Here is an 18,460-nt window from a genome sequence, read left to right as displayed (position 1 = left end):
TAAACCACATGAAAGCACTCCTCGAACTGAATTCCAGTGCTGATCATTTTTTGCTACGAAAGGCCCGAACCCAGGGTCGTATTACACGTAACAAATGTTCCTCAAGATCAGTCTTGGTACCAGTTTTATTATATAGTACAGTTTGTCACGATGTACTTCTGCTTCCGAGAGAGTGATAGTGCTTCCTAGAGAAAGATGGCACTGGCGATTACTTAGACGACGTAAAACCACTCCTTGAACTGAAAACCAGGATAGACACTTTTTTTGCTATGAACAGGCCTTCGCCAACGCCTCGAAAGCTATATCTAACGAATGTTCCTCAATGATTAATCTTGGGACCGTTTTTATTTTATTTATTCCTTAGACGACGTAAAACCACTTCTTGAACTGAAAACCTTGATAGACACTTTTTTTGCTATCTACGGACCTTCGCCAACGCCTCGATAGCTATATCTAACGAATGTCCCTCAAGGATTAATCTTGAGACCGTTTTTATTTTATAGTGAAGTGCGCTTCGCGGAGTATTCTGCGCTTCTCAGCGAGTGATATTACTGGCGATTCCTTGCAGTATGCGTCGTCTGAGGCAGCGGATGGTTCGAACCCCATAGTACAGTTGAAACGTCCCCTTTGAACAATTACAAAAGACTGTGCTTAACCTGACACACAATATTTTGTTAGCGCAACGCAATCTGACTTTCAATATTCCCTACAAAAGAATGGCCCTGACAAACATTAAACTATACCTTTCACAAATCACTTACCTCACAAAAATCTTCGCTGCTCAAGCTACTGCAATACAGCGAGCGCCACTACTGCCAGCTAAATAAAAGATTCAAACTATGGAAGGCACTAACTACTGATAGGGATAGTTAGCAAATGAAAGATATTAATAGAGAACAAACAATGTATTTACCTTGATATCATCATATATAAATATAGCAGTTCATGACAAATTTCAAAACTCCGCCATCTCTCTCCCCACATCCACCACTGCTGGCGGCTCACCTCCAACTGCGCAACGCTACGCGCTGTTCACATCCAGCTGCCTAACACTACAATGGCGAGTATTACAACAATGCAAAGCTGACACAGACTGCACACAGCACAGCCAGTGATTTTCATACAGAGGTGGCGTTACCAATAAAAAACCTAAACAGCCTACTTACACAGTTTCTTTCTCGACGTAATCTCTGCTTCCTAGGAATATATAATACTGGTTATTCCTTGCATCGCTCTTAAACCACATAAAAGCACTTCCCGAACTGAAATCCAGTTCTGATCATTTTTTGCTATGGAAGGTCCATCCCCAGGGTCTTATTACATGTAACAAATGTTCCACAATATCAGTCTTGGTACCAGTATTATTTTATGGTACAGTTTGTCACGAAGTACTTCTGCTTCCGAGAGAGTAATAGTGCTTCCGAGAGAGTGGTAGCACTGAGCACTGGCGATTTCTTAGACGACGTAAAACCACTTCTTGAACTGAAAACCAGGATAGACACTTTTTTTGCTATGAACAGGCCTTCGCCAACGCCTCGAAAGCTATATCTAACGAATGTTCCTCAATGATTAATCTTGGGACCGTTTTTATTTTATTTATTTCTTAGACGACGTAAAACCACTTCTTGAACTGAAAACCAGGATAGACACTTTTTTTGCTATGAACGGACCTTCGCCAACGCCTCGAAAGCTATATCTAACGAATGTTCCTCAATGATTAATCTTGGGACCGTTTTTATTTTATTTATTTCTTGGACGACGTAAAACCACTTCTTGAACTGAAAACCAGGATAGACACTTTTTTTGCTATGAACGGACCTTCGCCAACGCCTCGAAAGCTATATCTAACGAATGTTCCTCAATGATTAATCTTGGGACCGTTTTTATTTTATTTATTTCTTAGACGACGTAAAACCACTTCTTGAACTGAAAACCAGGATAGACACTTTTTTTGCTATGAACAGACCTTCGCCAACGCCTCGAAAGCTATATCTAACGAATGTTCCTCAATGATTAATCTTGGGACCGTTTTTATTTTATTTATTCCTTAGACGAAGTAAAACCACTTCTTGAACTGAAAACCAGGATAGACACTTTTTTTGCTATGAACGGACCTTCGCCAACGCCTCGAAAGCGATATCTAACGAATGTTGCTCAAGGATTAATCTTGAGACCGTTTTTATTTTATAGTGAAGTGCGCTTCGCAGAGTATTCTGCACTTCTCAGCGAGTGATATTTCTGGCGATTCCTTGCAGTATGCGTCGTCTGAGGCAGCGGATGGTTCGAACCCCATAGTACAGTTTCTTTCTCGACGTAATCTCTGCTTCCTAGGAATAGATAATACCGGTTATTCCTTGCATCGCTCTTAAACCACATAAAAGCACTTCCCGAACTGAAATTCAGTTCTGATCATTTTTTGCTATGGAAGGTCCATCCCCAGGGTCTTATTACATGTAACAAATGTTCCACAATATCAGTCTTGGTACCAGTATTATTTTATGGTACAGTTTGTCACGAAGTACTTCTGCTTCCGAGAGAGTAATAGTGCTTCCGAGAGAGTGGTAGCACTGACCACTGGCGATTTCTTAGACGACGTAAAACCACTTCTTGAACTGAAAACCAGGATAGACACTTTTTTTGCTATGAATAGGCCTTCGCCAACGCCTCGAAAGCTATATCTAACGAATGTTCCTCAAGGATTAATCTTGGGACCGTTTTTATTTTATAGTGAAGTGCGCTTCGCAGAGTATTCTCCGCTTCTCAGCGAGTAATATTACTGGCGATTCCTTGCAGTATGCGTCATCTGAGGCAGAGGGTGGTTCGAACCCCATAGTACAGTTTCTTTCTCGAAGTAATCTCTGCTTCCTAGGAATAGATAATACTGCTTATTCCTCGCATCACACTTAAACCACATGAAAGCACTTCTCGAACTGAATTCCAGTTCTGATCATTTTTTTGCTATGAAAGGCCCATCCTCAGGGTCTTATTACATGTAACAAATGTTCCTCAAGATCAGTCTTGGTACCAGTTTTATTTTATGGTACAGTTTGGCTCGATGTACTTCTGCTTCCAAGAGAGTGATAGTGCTCTCGAGAGAGGGATAGCACTGGCGATTCCTTAGACGACGTAAAACCACTTCTTGAACTGAAAACCAGGGTGACACTTTTTTTGCTATGAACAGGCCTTCTCCAACGCCTCGAAAGCTATATTTAACGAATGTTCCTCAATGATTAATCTTGGGACCGTTTTTATTTTATTTATTCCTTAGACGACGTAAAACTACTTCTTGAACTGAAAACCAGGATAGACACCTTTTCTGCTATGAACGGACCTCCGCCAACGCCTCGAAAGCTAAATCTATCGAATGTTCCTCAAGGATTAATCTTGAGACCGTTTTTATTTTATGGTGAAGTGCGCTTCGCAGAGTAGTCTCCGCTTCTCAGCGAGTGATATTACTGGCGATTCCTTGCCGTATGCGTCATCTGAGGCAGCGGGCGGTTCGAACCCCGGCTGGGCCCCGTACGTGCGCCGGAGGTAATCCCCGCCGCGGCGGCCGGCGCTGCTGGCGCTCCCCGCAGTCACACACGCAATTTACTCGGGCGGCGGGCGCTCGCACATAAATCTGTCCCCGCGCCGCCGTGGCGATTCATCAGGCCTCATTGTGCTGCGCCGCGCCAGCTGAGCTTCCGAGGAAGGGGCGGGCGGGCTGGGGCTGCGCTTCAAAATGGCAGAAAACCGAACGGCCAATATTTTACAAGTTTTTGACAACCGGGATGGCTTTTCCATCTTTGTGAGACTCGGATAGATGCCGGACACCTGTGCTTTTAGGGAGGGTGAGGAGGGAAGGGGGAGGGGGGGGGGGGGTTCTGCCCGATGGCGGGCGGAGGAAGAGGATGGCGAGCCTGCATCGGGGGGTGTCGGAGGCGCCCTGCGAGTGGCTCTAGGAAAGGGGGGGGGAGGGTCACGGCGAGAGAGTGTGAGGCAGACGAGGAGGAAAGACGGGGCGAACGAGAGAGACAGCGACAGAGCAGCGGAGGTGGCCGCGCCAGTGAAGCCGTGAGTTACTGCGAGAGAGATGGAGAGATAGACGCCAAGAAGAAAAGCCCGGGCCAGCGCGGGCGCCTTCTCTCTCTGTCCCTCTCTTTCTCCCCCCCCCCCCCCTCCTCCCTCCAACCTCTCTCACGAGCACGCGCTGCTCTCTCTCTGTATATGTGAGTTTCTCACTATACCTTACTCCCCCTCTCTCCCCCTCTTACCCTGATTTATGTGATTCCGGAATCATGGCTTGGAGGAGAGCAAGCATACAGCTTGGATATTTATTTTATACATCTGTTCCCCTTGACATAATGTCCCTCTATATATCGTGTGCATGCTTTTAGAGTGAAGGCTGCTGGTGCTGCTGCCACTACTGGCGGACAGAGAGGGGCAGAGACAGACAGAGAAAGGGAAGGAGACGCAGCAGTAGCAGGAGGAGCAGCAGACGCAGACGGCGAGAGGAACAGACTGCCGCGCTGTGGTGCGGGGGCGGAGGTCGAGTCGCCGCGCACCTACCAGAAAAACTCCCCTTCTCGCCCTTTCCCCCCCCCCCCCCCCCCCCCCCGCCTCCCTGCTTTGTCCAAAGATTTGTTGGGTGTTTCACTTTTAGCGCACTTTCTCTTCCACCATGCTTGACCAGGCGCTCGTGAATCAATGACATCTTGTCAGAGATTGCTCCGGAAGACGTTTGATTCCTAATACAGCTGAATACATTCTGAAATTTGGAAAAGAAAGAAATAAACATTACAATCCATGAGCTATGCTGTAACTACTTTGTTTAATACAGACTTCCGATAAAATTTAGCCGCGAGGGATTAGCCGAGCGGACTTAGGCACTGCAGTCATCCACTGTGCGGCTGGTCCTGGCGGAGGTTCAAGTCCTCGCTCGGGCATGGGTGTGTGTGTTTGTCCTTAGGATAATTTAGGTTTAGTATGGTTCAAATGGCTCTGAGCACTATGGGACTTAACTGCTGTGGTCTTCAGTCCCCTATAACTTAGAACTACTTAAACCTAACTAAACTAAGGACATCACACACGTCAATGCCCGAGGCAGGATTCGAACCTGCGACCGTAGCGGTCACGCGGCTGCAGACTGTAGCGCCTAGAACCGCACGGCCCTCCAGCCGGCTAGGTTAAGTAGTGTGTAAGCTTAGGGACTGATAACCTTGGCAGTTAAGTCGCATAAGATTTCACACACATTTGAAAATTTGATAAAATTTAATTATCAGGGTAGAAAATTTGGTTTCTTCATGTGTGTCTGTCCCACCTGTCCTCCTTACGACACGATACTGGGACACCGTTACTCACAACTGTATGGAAAGTCAGTGCTCAGTCTCGACGCGACAGAAACGAATGTGTTCCTATTACTAAGAAACTATTTGTCTTGGAGTTCAGGCGATGCTGAGGAAATTAGATTAGGAAATGGGCCTCTAAAACGCGTGATCCAGGCTTGCTATTTGGGTGGCGAAACAACTGGCGATGGCAGAAGTGGGAGGATATAAAATAAAAACTTCCAGTAGCGTGAAAAGAATATATGAAAAATAGAAAGCTGGCTGGGGTGGCCGAGCGGTTCTAGGCGCTACAGTCTGGAACCGCGTGACCACTATGGTCGCAGGTTCGAATCCTGCCTCGGGCATGGATGTATGTGATGTCCTTAGGTTAGTTAGTTTTAAGTAGTTCTAAGTTCTAGGGGACTGATGACCTCAGAAGTTAAGTCCCATAGTGCTCAGAGCCATTTAAAAAAAAAAAAATAGAAATTTGTTAACGTTGTAAAGTCCTAAGTTTGGAAGTCTTTTCCGAAAGTATTCTCGTGAAGGATACTCGAATATGGGAGTAAACGTAGATGACAAATTATAAAAAAAAGAATACTCGTAAAGATAACTGAAGTTTCTGAAACGTGTTGTTCAAGAGGAATGTTCGACATTAGTTGGATGGGTCGGATAAATGATGAAGAGGTTCTCACTCGTGTCGGGGAAATAAGGAATGTGTGACACAAATTCACTAAAAGTGGGGATGAGTTGATAGGGAACACCGTGAGGCCACTTTGGTAGGTGCGTTCCATAAGTAATGCGACCAAATTCATAAAAAAAATAATTTATTGAATATACTCGTACAAATAATCAAAAATTTTCAAAATATCACCCTCTTGCGTCGATACACCTCTGGAGGCGGATTTTCCATACCTGGAAGGCATCCTGGAATGCCTTTTCCGGAATGTCCTTTAGAGCTGATGTAACATGCGCCTGGCTGCTTGCAATCGTGTCATAAAGTTTTCCTTTCATGACTCCTTTTAACCGAAGAAACAACAAAAAAAAAGGTCAGCGGTAGCCAGGTCAGGACTGTAAGGAAGCTGGGGAACTAAGGGGGTCTTGGTCCTGGCCAGGAAGTCGTTGACAATGAAGGCGCTGTGACTCGGCGTGTTGTCGTGGTGAATTTATCCACGTGTCCTAGATGTCGCTTCTGCAGCGCGAGACCCTCCTTTTCAGTTTTTTGAGCACTTCCAAGTAGAAAGCTCGCAGCCGAATGAGACAAAGAGCGTTTTGAAGCTAACACACCCCTCCACTTAGCCCAAACGGTTACAACACACTCTGGTGTACCGTTGCGTCAGAAAAAAATTGGTCGCAGTACTTATGGAACGCAGTCTGTATATAGGAGTAAACGTAGACGACAAATTACAAAAAAAATAGTCGAAAAGATAACTGAAACGTGTTGTTCAAGAAGAATTTTGGACATTAGTTGGATAGGTCGGATAAATGATGATGAGGTTCTCACTCGTGTCAGGGAGATCAGGAATGTGTGACACAAATTCAGTAGAAGTTGGGATCGGTTGATAGGGAACACAGTGAGGCCACTTTGGTAGTGATGCAGAGGGTGGGGGATATAAATTGTAGAGAGATACCAGGGCTTGACTACAGTGATCAGATTCAAATGGATGTAGGTTACGGTAGTTAAGCAGAGATGAAAGGACTTGCATAGGATGGTCTAGCATGAGGAGCTGCATCAGACCACGGTTTGGGTTGAAGACCACAACAACTATCATGTATTACAGGGTCTTCTCATAATGTTAAATTGTTTAGAGCAGATTATTTGCTTTCGCATATGCATCTGTCTTATGTTTTTCACGTCAAACGATATCTCATTGCTCGAGGTTCCACGCAAATAAAAAAAAAAAGAAACGAGAATGCTCGCATTGCTACGGGACTATTAACCATGGCGTATAAGTGCGTGATTGTTTTTCGACACTGAAATCTGTCGCTACACTGTGGTAAGTATCATCAAATTCCAGAATGAAGTTTTCACTCTGCGGCGAACCAATGTGTGATGATATTAAAAAGTTGAAAACGTTTTTCTTGAATTGTGTGGAACATCCATTTCACCTCGTTCAAGAGCAAAAAAGTCATGTATTAAGACGATTTACAACTGAGGATGACCCCACGGGGTCAGAAATGCATCATGTATCTTATAAAACACAAAAATTTGTGGCGGAAGGCGTTTTTTAATACATACTTCCAGCGCATTGTGCAATGGATTTGAGAGTCTGTAGATGTAGCATCATGGGATGGAGATTGGAAGGGAAACAGCGGAGGTGCAGTTACTCTGCTGTGCACCATTCGTTGACTTGAAGATGCGTGAAACAGTTAATGATAATACATTTTATCGACGCGGTAATTGACAACTACTGTGCGCCAGTCTCCCTTTCAAACGGATTTCATGATTTACTGAACAGCATTCCATCATATATGTTCAGAGTTGCGTACTCCTATATGCTTTATTGTAGTATGAGCTTCGCACCCTTTGTAGGTACCACCATTTTATATCGTCTTACACGTAGCTCTCTATCCTGCAGTGTAATAAGAAGTCTGAATAGGAGTGGTACAGGTGAGTGATGGCTATAGGCATGCACTAGTTGTCCTTGAGTGAGTTTTTCCAGCGAGCCGTATTTTTCCAGTTGTGCGTGTCTTATTTCCACAAGCTTGCATCCATCTACATGACAAGTGCTGCTCCGACCTGTTCCTTACTAATCTGACGTTTGATATGTCTGCCGCATTTCTCAACGTCTCAAGCCAGGTCTCACGGAGCAACCGATATTTTGGTCAACTACCTTCAATTTAAGGCATAAAAATTACGACTGAACTTGCTTCACCCGTTGTTTTCGGAGTGGAACCATCTTGCTGAGAAACTAGTGAAAAATGCTTCTTTACAGACTATACGCAAAACAAAGTTCAAATAATTTTCGAGCCTCTCTCTCTCTCTCTCTGTCTCGTACATACACACCTCTCGGCCTAGAAAAACTAATCGCTTCTTGGCCGTGTAATATGTTCTCAGTTACTACACGCCTATTCATTCTACACTGAAGAGCCAAAGGAACTGTAGGGCCCCGGCGAGCACTCAGAAGTGCCGAAACACGACATGGCATGGACTCGACTAATGTCTGAAGTAGTGATGGAGGGACTGGACACCATGAATCCTGCAGGGCTATCCATAAATCGTTAAAGAGTACGAAGAGTTGGACATCTCTTCTTAACAGCACGTTGCAAGGTATTCCAGATATGTTCAATAATGTTCTTGTGTAAGGACAACGGTGGTCAGCGGAAGTGTTTAAACTAAAAAGAGTCTTCCTGGAGCCACTCTGTAGCAGTTCTGGACGTCTGGGGTGTCGTACTGTCCTACTGGAATTGCCCAAGCCCGTCGGAATGCACAATGGACATGAATGCGTTCAGGTGATCAGACAGGATACTTACGTACGTGTCACCTACCAGAGTAACATCTAGACGTATCAGAGGTCCCATATCTCTCCAGCTGTACACGCTCTACACCATTACAGGCCCTCCACCAGCTTGAACAGTCCCCTGCTGCCATGCAGGGTCCACGGATTCATGAGGTTTTCTCCACACCCGTATACGTCCATCCGCTTGATACAACTTGAACGAGACTCGTTCGACCAGGCAACATGTTTCCAGTCATCAACAGTCCAATGTCGGTGTTGACGGGCACAGGCGAGGTTCAAATGGCTCTGAGCACTGTGAGACTTGAATTAAACATTGACAATTCCAGTCTTCCTGTAAACACTGTATACTTGTAAGTTCAAATGGCTCTGAGCACTATAGGACTTAACTTCTGAGGTCATCAGTTCCCTAGAACTTACTACTGCTAAAACCTAACTAACCTAAGGACATCACACACATCCATGCCCGAGGCAGGATTCGAACCTGCGACCGGAGCGGTCGCGCGGTTCCAGACTGAAGCGCCTTGAACCGCTCGGCCACACCGGCCGGCCACAGGCGAGGTGTAAAGCTTTGTGTCCTGCAGTCCGTGCCGTCATCAAGGGTACACGAGTGGGCCTTCGGTTTCGAAGGCCCATATCGATGATGTTTCGTTGAATGGTTCACACGCTAACACTTTTTGATGGCACAGCATTGAAATCTGCAGCAATTTGCGGAAGTTTGGCACTTCTGTTGCGTTGAATGATTCTCTTCATACGTCGTTGGTGCCTTTCTTGTAGAATCTTTTCCGGCCTTGATGTTTTACCGGATTCCTGATATTCACGGTACACTCGTGAAATATTCGCACGGGAAAATCCCCACTTCATCGTTACCACGGAGATGCTGTGTCCCATCGCTCGTGCGCCGACTATAAAACCGCGTTCAAACTCATTTACATCTTGATAACCTACCTTTGTAGCAGCAGTAAACGATCTTTCAACTGCGCCAGACACTTTTTGTCTTATGTAGGCGTTTCCGCCCGCAGCGCCGTATTCTGCCTGTTTACATATCTCTGTATTTGAATATGCATGCCTACACCAGTTTCTTTGCGCTTCAGTGTATGATACCTGTTACAGAATGTTTCCTTGCTTTTCTTCCTGTAGTCATTTTAACATTGAAATCTGTGAAATTGGTCCTCTCTTGCCACAAATGCAAACTAATAACTTACGCCTGAAACAGGAAGGTGCACTTCATTAATCATCTTTTTTATGCTGCTTTCAACGAAAAGAGAAGGAAGTGGGTCCTAATGTGATAGGCGAAGAGCGAGAATGCAGAGCGGGAAACAGCCTGTTTGAAATGTCTACTTGCAGTCATATTATTCATAGTCGTTGGTGTGAAGGCCTAAATGTCTTCGGTCGCATCCGGTCTGAGATTTATTTTTATGTAGCTCCGCTGCGGCAAACAAAAAACTGGTTCTGTGGATAGTGCAGTTCGTTACGTAAAGCTACCCCGAGTAACAAATTGCTCTCCGCAGCACTGCCCAATAAAAGTATAATACTGAGTAAAATAATATTATATTGTATAGCATATATTACAAAAATGAAATTAAGTAAGGTTAATCTACGACCCGTACTAATCCAAGCGGCATATTCAAATGGGGGTGGCGGTATTCGTGCCCGGGTGAAAGTCTACTGGGAGCAGTGGAATGGTAGAACTCAGGTAATGGCTTCAGGCTATTAGCCGTGGACAGCAATTTCTGCCCCGCAGATCGTTGCAGAAAGAGATACGTGTGAATGGAATATATCTGAACTCTCATCACATTTCTTATAATATTTTACTGTTTGCCTCTTTTGCAAGCGATATTTCTGCCTCGCATACGTTACGTATTATTCGAGTATAAATGTTGATACAAGCGTCTGACCGGATGGCATTTCGTAAAGAAATGCTAATTGAGCTACAAAAAGGGTGACAATAGGACTACTCATCCAGAGTTAGGTTTCCAGCCATTTCCGTAAATCGCGCAAGTGGAATACAAGGATAGCTGCTTTGAAAGGGCACGCCGGATTTCCTTCCTTCCCCTTCTCCAATACGAGGTTACATTCCGTCTACAGTGACCTCGTTGTCTACTGGGCGTTAAACCTCAGTCTTGTAGAGCAGACAATCTTCAAAAATAAATGGAACAACATAACAGAGAAAATCTGAATGTTGGCAATTACAATTAGTCTAAAATAATCCATAATCAACGTATCTGAAAGGAAATAGTAGAAATAATCGGTAAAAAAATGAAATGATCGTGTGGTATTGTTGGCCGGAAGGGCCCATCCGGGGAAATTCGGCCGCCGGGTTTCAGACGACGCCACATTGGGCGGCCAGCGCGTATATGATGATGATGAGATGATGAGGACAACACAACACCCAATCCACAGCCGGAGAAAATCTCCAAGCCAACCGGGAATCGAACCCGGGCCGCTGCACGGTAGGCAAGCACGTCACCACGCAGCTAATCAGGCGGACAGAAACTATCGGAGAAGTCCTAGAACAAGTGGACGAGTTTTTATATTGAAGATGGTTGATGGCAACGGCTCGACTGTCAGGGAAAAAAAAGAAAAGAAGATTACAGACATCTTGAGGCGCTTTTGGCACACTTAATATGGTTTTCTAAAGTAAGCTTCGGATGGAAAGCCTACCAACATTTGGTGTGTCTTACAACAGGATTTGACTTAAAGGCAGTGAGACATGGACTTTTAATGTCAAAACTATTCTGAAACCGATGACAGATCGGCGAACGATGATGAAACGCAAATTGGGAGCGCTTGGAGAGACTGACGAATGTGGTTATGTGGTTAACAGCATTTGTTGCTAATCAATGTTTTTCTAATAAAACTGCATGCTGACCGTAACCGGAGTAAGGGACGTCGAGTGCACGATGTGGTAAATGTATACAAGACGTTGTTCCTGAAAGGACATCATCTCGAACTCGTGCACTCTTGCAAATAATACTGATTTATTGTTCGAGCGTAATACAGAAAGTCTTCGTCATCTGGGGGTTGTTATTTGTAACAGTGAGTCACATACAACACTTTCCGAGGCTCACGAGATAGGCAGGTCGTGGCGCGTACGTCATAGCACGTGACACAGATGTCAGCGGCCGACTCCATCGGGGAGCGAGTAACTATTACAGACGAGTTTAATAACTTTTGACTGTACGTTTAAATGCACGCAAGATTTTGACAGCACAGAACAAAGTTAAGACCTTTAGAGGTAGCCTTTCAATTACATATTGATTTTCCGTGTGCCCGAGCTGAGCGTTCGCGAAGTGTGACGTGCAAGGCGACTAGTGTGACGTCACAAGTTCGTGACAGGGCTCGCATTTCTCGTGGGCCCTAACACTTCCCGGATAACATCAGTTCCTTTTAGCGCCACCGAATGTGTTAAGCGTCAGGTGAAGAATTTCTGTTCTAATAAGTACCTGAGGTTGTTAAAAATACCTTATTTTCGTATTGATGTTACGTACTTTGCCTTTTTTTACTTTTGCGAAGGCAAGTGCTACAAAATGACGTCATTTAGCGGAGTCCACTGACAAAGGACAAAGAGCATTGTATTTCATTGAAGATCCGTTCGATTAAGAAGCTACACTGAATGAAGCTGAGAAGTTACTTCCATTGGAAAAAGTGACGATTTGAGAAAAAGTGCCGCATCTTGTAATTTAGACTCCAGTCGCCTGATTTCCAGGAAATGTCTGGTATCTCTATTCGAGCGCACCGGTTCCAGACTGCCAGCCAATGGGAACAACGAGTTTGGAGTCACATCGTTTCTCACACCACAAGGAATGGAAGTCTAAGCGGTGATCGGAAAAGGAAACTGACATCCCACACCGTACTAGGAAAAGGAAGCACCATGATAGCTAAAAGATACTCACAACGATTGTTAAATGTGTTTTTGGTGTCAATCTCTACCAAAATGTGGTAGTTTTGCTTCGTTACATTCTTTCAGTCTAGCCGTAGATATCATTCATATCTAAGATAAGGAATAAAATATCAGACACTAACGTGTAATGAGACAGTGATTAACTGTCTTTCTCTTCCCGTAGCTTAATATTCCCAATAATATTATCTTCCTTGATTATTTCTATACAGCTTTCATCTGGAACTCTTTGTTGGATGTTTCTTTAATTCACATTTAAAATGTTTCCCGTTGGCGGTATTATGAATTCTGGCTGTAAAATTTTCAACCAACCAGACTTACTGACAATAATTCAACTAATAGAAGGAATACCTTTTAATTTTCGTTTATCTTGAATGCTTTTCATCCCTCGTAAAACACAGTACTTACTCCAGTGTGTAAGTAAACAGTAAATTATATATGAGGATTCTATACTGAACAAAACTTTTTTTTTTTTTTGCTGTTCTATTTTAAATTCTAATTCTTCGTTTTCATGCAGCGTCTTAAATCTGGCGTTCTAACAGCCTGCAACCTGTCTGTTCTTCGCTGGTTTTGTTTCAAAGAATTTCATCTTCCGCTGTCATAATCTCAGTCCGCTGACAGCCTTATTTGAGTCTAGACGCTTGCATTTGTCTTCTAGTTTGCCTTGCTCTGAGTCCGTCTCCACACTACTCAATCTGCAGTCACTGAACTATAGAAAAATATCTGTTCTGTCTGTTGATATGACGTTCCCATGCCCTTAATGCTATTGGTTCAACCTTTCTCGAAGTCCAACAGATTGCTATAAACTATACGTGCTCATCCTTTGGGTATTCTAACTCGTACTCTCTACGTGAAAAGTTCCAGTAATATTAAAAACACTCAGTAGCCAGTATGTGCTGACACCATTCTTCGTATGTAGGCATGCTTTATTCTGTTGGTATAAGAATGAAATTTTAATCATCATGTCCCATAGGCATGTACACTTCTGTAATAGAGTGGTCGACGTGGCTGAGTGCCAAGCGGAGAACCCATGTTGTAATAAAACAGTGTCTGACAGAACCTTTCCCCAAACTAGTGACGTGTGCGGTATCACCTAAATTCTGTCCAGATTTGCTCTTGTTTTCGTTTCTAAAGCGAATATTCCATTACTGTGGATGTTTACGATCGTTTCAAACACTAGAGCGGTAATTTTGCCATAAATATATTTTTTGTATATCTGTCGATATATTCACTTTATGCAAAGATGCACTTTGAGGATTAGTTTACAAAAATTCAACAGCAAACCCTTTTTTAGCAATACTAAATTATTCATCAATAGTTTATTATTTATTAATAACATTAATTATTTCTACTCTAGTTCAAACTTATGTCATCATTTATATGTTTGTGTTCAAAAATGGCTCTGAGCACTATGGGACTCAACTGCTGAGGGTATTAGTCCCCTAGAACTTAGAACTAGTTAAACCTAACTAACCTAAGGACATCACAAACATCCATGCCCGAGAACCTTCGACCGTAGCGGTCTTGCGGTTCCAGACTGCAGCGCCTTTAACCGCACGGCCACTTCGGCCGGCTATGTTTGTGTTTCTTGTAATGATACGTAATCGATGTTGAAATATAACAGTAAGTTACCAGTTTTAATATTTGCAAATTTTTTTGCTGTTTTTATCCATATTTATCACTAAAAGTATTTTCATAAATACATGTGCTCAAGGAACGTTCAATAAAATGAATCTGATGAATAATCTAAAAACACAAATCACACTAACATAGTGTTGACTCATCGAAAATTTTAGAAGTTTCGATAGGAATCAGCTTGTCAAATATTACTGTTCACAGGAGATAACTTAGTCAGACTGTTTTTCGTGTGGATTAAGTTAACACCTGTAAATTTCTTTGCGGTGTATTGGACAGATAGACAATGAAAAGAGTTCTATGTTTTATTTGTTCAGATTCTGATGTGAAAATGTGAAACTACGTGTGAAATTTTATGTGGAATTGTATATAAACCACATTTTCTGACAGAATAGCTATTAACTACATGCTACGTCATTTAACACCCTGGGCCTCAAATACGATACTACACAATATATCAACGCCTCTCGACTCTGACGCTATTAAAAATGCCAAGTAGGCGTTTTAGAGTTGTTAGTTGTCACCTTTCTTGCATCTGAATAATCGCTGTTTGTTAAACAGTGAATGATTTTAGGCAATGTCAACGCGAACTACAAACATAAATTTCTTATTGCTAAAGCAAGGCCGGCCGCGGTGGCCGAGCTGTTCTAGGCGCTTCAGTCCGGAACCGCGCGTTTGCTACGGTCGCAGGTTCGAATCCTGCCTCGGGCATGGATGTGTGTGATGTCCTTAGGTTAGTTAGGTTTAAGTAGTGCTAAGTTCTAGGAGACTGATGACCTCAGATCTTAAGTCCCATAGTGCACAGAACCCTTTGAACCATTTGAGCTAAAGCTAGGGAAGGCGTCACAGTGTTTAGTTCGCGGCACTGCCTTGGTTTTTTCCTTGTTGGGAAGACTGGAACGGGGTGCAGTCAGCCTCGTGATGCCGGTTGAGGAGTTACTTGAACGGGAAGTAGCGGTTCCAATGCCTGTAGAGCCGATAACGGCCGGGATAGCGGTGTGTACTGACCCCACGCCCGTTTGTACCGCATCCGAATGACACCAGTGGCAGAGGATGACACTGCGATCGGTCGGTCTTGATCGGTCCGTTTTTGGCCAAAATGTCGGAGCTTTGCGCTGCCCACAGGCATGAAAATGGTGGAATATCATAAACTGCTTGGCAGATTAAAACTGTGTGCCGAACAGAGAGCACCGAGCGAGCTGGCGCAGTGGCTAGCACACTGGACTCGTATTCGGGAGCACGACGGTTCAATCCTGCGTCCGGCCATCCTGACCATCCTGATTAAGGTTTTCCGTGATTTCCCTAAATCGCTGCAGGCAAATGCAGGGATAGTTCCTTTAAAAGGGCATGGTCGACTTCCTTCCCCGTCCTTCCCTAATCCGATGAGACCGATGACCTCGCTGTCTGGTCTGCTTCCCCAAACAACCAAACCCAACCCAACCGAACCGAGACTCAAACGCGGGAAAATTACCTTTCACCTACTTACTGAGCTACCCAAGCACGACTCTCGACCCGTTCTCACACCCCTACTCCTGCCAGTACCTCGTCTCTTCGAAACGCCATGCCATGTCTCTGCAATGTCCTTTCTTCCAGGACGTCTAGTCCTGCAAGTTTCGCAGCAGAATTTCTGTGAAGTTTGGAAGGCAGGGGACGATGTGCTGGCTGAAGTAATGCTGTGAAGATGGGTACTGCCGGCCGCTGTGGCCGAGCGGTTGGAGCGCTTCAGTCCGGGACCGCGCGCCTGCTACGGTCGCAGGTTCGAATCCTGCCTCGGTCATGGATGTGTGTGATGTCCTTAGGTTCGTTAGGTCTAAGTAGTTCTAAGTTCTAGGGGACTGATGACGTCAGCTCTTAAGTCCCATAGTTCTTAGAGCCATTTGAACAATTCGATGACGGGTACTGAACCACACTTGCTTTCAAAAATGGTTCAAATGGCTCTGAGCACTATGGGACCTAACAGCTGAGGTCATCAGTCCCCTAGAACTTAGAACTACTTAAACATAACAAACCTAAGAACATCAGACACACCCATGCCCGAGGCAGGATTCGAACCTGCGACCGTAGCAGTCGCGCGCTTCCATAGTGAAGCGCCTAGAACCGCTCGGCCACAACGGTCGGCGCCACGCTTGGGTAGCTCAAACGGTAGAGCACTTGCTCACGAAACGGAAAGTTCTGGAGCTTGAGTCTGATCGGCACACAGTTTTAATCTGCCTTCTAATCAGAGCACATTTTGCTGCAGAGTGAAAACCTCGTTCTGGACTGGACTATCAAATTGGCGGCTTTCGGTCAAGGAGTTCATAGCGAAAGTGTATCCATTTCCGTCAGTATATTTCAGGAAGGAAATGAAACAGAGTCTTGGGGTGAAATGATCGTATGGCATTGACGGTAGGGAGCCCATATCGCCGGCCGGGGTGGCCGAGTGGCCGAGCGGTTCTAGGCGCTTCAGTCTGAAACCGCGCGACCGCTACGGTCGCCGGTTCGAATTCTGCCTCGGGTATGGATGTGGGTGAAGTCCTTAGGTTAGTTAGGTTTAAGTAGTTCTAAGTTCTAGGGGACTGATGACATGAGATGTTAAGTCCCATAGTGCTCAGAGCCATTTGAACCATTTGAACCCCTATCTGGAGAAGGTCGGCCGCCGATTTGCAAGTCTTGTCAGCTATCGCCCCACTGGGCAGTTTGTGTGTGGATAATTATTAAATGGTTATGAGAAGACCACAATAGCCAGTCTCGAGTGGAGAAAATCTCCGACCAGGCAGGGAATCGAAGCCGGGCCCGCTACATGGCGGTCAGATGCGCTGAACACTCAGCCAGGGGAAGCAACGAAGAAAAGCCAGCCGGTGTGGCCGAGCGGTTCTAGGCGCTTCAGTCTGGAACTGCGTGACCGCTACGGTCACAGGTTCGAATCAAATGGTTCAAATGGCTGTGAGCACTATGGGACTTAACTTCTGAGGTCATCAGTCCCCTAGAACTTAGAACTACTGAAACCTAACTACACACATCCATGCCCGAGGCAGGATTCGAACCTGCGACCGTAGCGGTCGCGCGGTTCCAGACTGTAGCGCGTAGAACCGCTCGGCCACTTCGGCCTGCAGGTTCGAATCCTGCCTCGGGCATGAATGTGTATGTAATGTTCTTAGGTTAGTTAGGTTTAAGTAGTTCTAAGTTCTATGGGACTGATGACCTCAGATGTTAAGTCCCATAGTGCTCAGAGCCATTTGAACCATTTGAGCCCCTATCTGGAGAAGGTCAGCCGCCGATTTGCATGTCTTGTCAGCTAACGCCCCACTGGGCAATTTGTGTGGATGATTATTAAATGGTTATGAGAAGACCACAATAGCCAGTCTCGAGTGGAGAAAATCTCCGACGAGGCAGGGAATCGAAGCCGGGCCCGCCACATGGCGGTCAGATGCGCTGAACATTCAGCCAAGGGAAGCAACGAAGAAAATCTGCAGTTTATAGAGTCGACAGCTCTGCTGGCGTATGCCTTTCAGGGATTGATTTCCTTCGTTGTGCCCTACATATCAGGTTTCAGACGCAATGTCCTCCCTATACAGCGCTCGAGACCCAGTAGCCCGCTGGTCACAAGAGCGCACTGTACCTGCGTTATCTCTCCAATTAGCGACCTGGGCAACCCATCAAAACCGCAGCGGCCGCTGCCGGGGCTAGGATGGTGCGCGGCGGGGCTGGTTTTTTGGCCGGCGACGGATGCGGTGATTGATGCCACAGCTGTTGTCGGGGCGCGCGCAGTCAGCGCGGACTTGTATACTACCGCTGTCTCTGCTGAAGTATTGTGCCGGCTCTCTAAATATATTGTAGGTCCGGCCCAGGTCGGCGGCATTCCTGCCGCCTGGCAGATGCGAGCTCGGTATTTCACTTTTACGCGACGTTCTTGGCAAGTTGTGACGGCGTCGTTTCTCTTTTGTTCGCAGGTAAGTACGCCACCGGCGGCGCAGGGGCAGCGGCTAGCTACCCGCCGACCCCGCCGAAGCTGCGACGGCGCCGCTGGCACCAGCTTCGCCCCTGGGGTGTCGCCGCCAGGCACTCGGCTGCTTAACCCACGAGAAGCCAAGTAATGACGTACACTCTTTACTGCCAGTCCGCCCAGATGGATGATTAATCAACTGCGATTCGCATTGTCCCTGACCTCTCGCAGCTGGCAGTGT

Source organism: Schistocerca serialis, chromosome 1 (genome assembly GCF_023864345.2).
Source record: "Schistocerca serialis cubense isolate TAMUIC-IGC-003099 chromosome 1, iqSchSeri2.2, whole genome shotgun sequence".
Classification (NCBI taxonomy): domain Eukaryota; kingdom Metazoa; phylum Arthropoda; class Insecta; order Orthoptera; family Acrididae; genus Schistocerca; species Schistocerca serialis.
This window is presented reverse-complemented; position numbering follows the sequence as displayed.